We start from the raw sequence: 2719 nt of genomic DNA on the forward strand, positions 1-2719 counted from the left end.
AGAATCAGTTTACGTGGTTTTTGCTTAGTCGTGATATATTGATGAAAAAAAATTAAAAAACGTTGGAATGAGACCCCACCTGTGATAGACATAAATTAAATCTTTTTATTGGAAAGGATAGATTGATATCTGTCTAACTTCTGTCTTCAATCAAATGGATAACGATTTTGAATTTTCTCTATTTTGGGGGAAGTTTCTGTTAAAGAAAACTATTGAGATGCTTTGTTTGTCCGTCCGCATTGTGTTTGTTCCGCACTTTTTCTGTCCGCCCTCAGATCTTAAAAACTACTGAGGCTAGAGGGCTGCAAATTGGCATGTTGGTCATCCACCCTCCAATCATCAAACATATAGAATTACAGCCCTCTTGCCTGAGTAATTTTTCTTTCATTTAAGGTTAAAGTTAGTCATGATCGTGCGTCATAGCGGTGCCAACAACATAGGCCACCACTGGGCTGTGGCTGAAAGTTTTATGAGAGGCGGTTGAAAGTTTCATACAGCGTTATACGCTGTACAGAAAACTCGAGTATTATTATTATTATTATTATTATTATTATTATTATTATTATTATTATTATTATTATTATTATTATTATTGTTGAAGAAATCCACAGTAGTGTAAATGTGAATATATTATTATTATTATTATTATTATTATTATTATTATTATTATTATTATTATTATTATTATTATTCACAAGCTGAACCCTATTCATATGGTACAAGCCCGACAAAGGGGCCACTGACTTTAAATTCAAACTTCCAAAGATTATTAAGGTGTTCATTTGAAAGAAGTAACAGATGGCAATAGTAAATACAGAAAGAATAGATCAGTTATTAGAAATAAAGAAAATAACACAATTAATAAATAGATAGATAAAAATAAAATTTAAAAAATGATGCAATACGAGGAGAATTGCTGAAGGTTGGGTAATGTGTCATTTTATACGCTCCTCAATTTTCCGTTTCTCCTGATGAGGATATCACATTTCAAGATGAAGAGACTAACATTAATTAACCTTTGTCTCTTCTGTTCCCTCTTTCGTTCATGTCCTACGCTTCCTTACTATGTTACGGTCAGACCTTTGCGAGAGAAATGTATTGGGTGACCAGTGACAGTCTACGTAGTATATAGGCCCCTCAAAAGGAGTAGTATTTGTCTAACATTTAGATCCAGGTTAAATAGTCCCTATCAGGGCCTTTTGGACAATAATAATAATAATAATTACAATAATAGTAATCATAACAAATGTTCGTCACTCCCTGGATATAACTATATAACAAGTTTGGTACTTGTACATTTCTCTGAGGGATTATTGATATGATCTTCCTTTTCTGGCGCGGCATTTACATAACACATGGCTCCTCAATGTCAAGAGAACTTCCGTCTTTCTTGTTATCAACTGAGAAACCTTCTTCTTCCTCCTTCTCCAAGTATAGACGTCTTGGCGAAAACAAGTTACAGTTTCTAAAAAGCGTATTTAATCCTACTTCAGTTGTTAACTGTCTCTGATTCTTTCATGGATATTAACATTCTTCAAACAAGTAAAAAACACGACGAAGTTGCTTTGGAACAATCGAGTTTTCTGTACAGTGTATAAGGCTGTATGAAATTCTCAGCCGGGTGGTGGCTTGTGTTGTTGGCACCTAAGCGATGCCAGACGTATGATCATGGCTAACTTTAACCTGAAATATAATGAAAAAACTATTAATGCCAGATAGCTGCAATTTGGTATGTTTGATGACTGCAAAGTGGATGATCAACATACCAATTTGCAGGCCTGTAGCCTCAGTAGTTTTTAAGATCCGAGGGCGGACAGAAAAAGTGCGGACGGACAGACAAAATAGCCACCTCAACAGTTTTCTTTTACAGAAGACTAAAAGTGCATTAAACGCTTCTTCATCAACAATTATTTTTTTCTGAGTCTTCCATACTCTTTACTGACTCATACGAGTCTTAGCTTTGAGTCTTTAGCTCGTGCTTTTTACATCTCATTAAGGACAGAGATTCATCCCATTCGGAATTAAAAGGCTTTTAAGAATCTCTTTCTTAACATTTCCACACTAAATGTTTTCATATTTCCCAGGAGACTCTCTTAGAAGAGAAATGTCTCGTAAAAAGAATCTTGAGTTATTAAATTGTCTGAGATGAACTGGACCGAAATACCTCAACGATTACCTGCTTATAAGAGATTAATATTATTGCCTTATGAACTCAATCCCTCTTTCGTCATTTACTGGAAATATCTCTTACTTATTCTTGACTCACATTATTCACTCTCTCGAATCACCATATCTTACTATAATGGGCGTAATGTCTGTCCGTCCGTCTGTCATTCAATCACGTCCAAACGGCTGGTCCGATGGGCATGAAACTTGTCAGGGTTATAGTGGGGACCCCTAAGATGGTTTATAATGGGTGGGGGTGAGAAGGGACTCCCTGAAACGGAGCTGGTTCTGCGTGAAACGAGGCTGATTATGCCCGTACACTTAGTTACTTTACGAATTTTCATACATGATTTCTGTATACATATGTTTGCTAGTTCTTCTAATGTTGAAATTGCTATGATACCATTCTTTAGACAATATTGACTATTTCTAATCAATATATTCAGTTAATGATCGAGGAATTAAATTGTGAAAAATATTTTTCTTTTTCTTACCCAATGTTGTGGAGGTCTTAGAGGGTTAGTCATCTAGACTTATGCCACCCTCTTGAAAT

This window comes from Macrobrachium nipponense, chromosome 4, assembly GCF_015104395.2.
Source record: "Macrobrachium nipponense isolate FS-2020 chromosome 4, ASM1510439v2, whole genome shotgun sequence".
NCBI lineage: Eukaryota > Metazoa > Arthropoda > Malacostraca > Decapoda > Palaemonidae > Macrobrachium > Macrobrachium nipponense.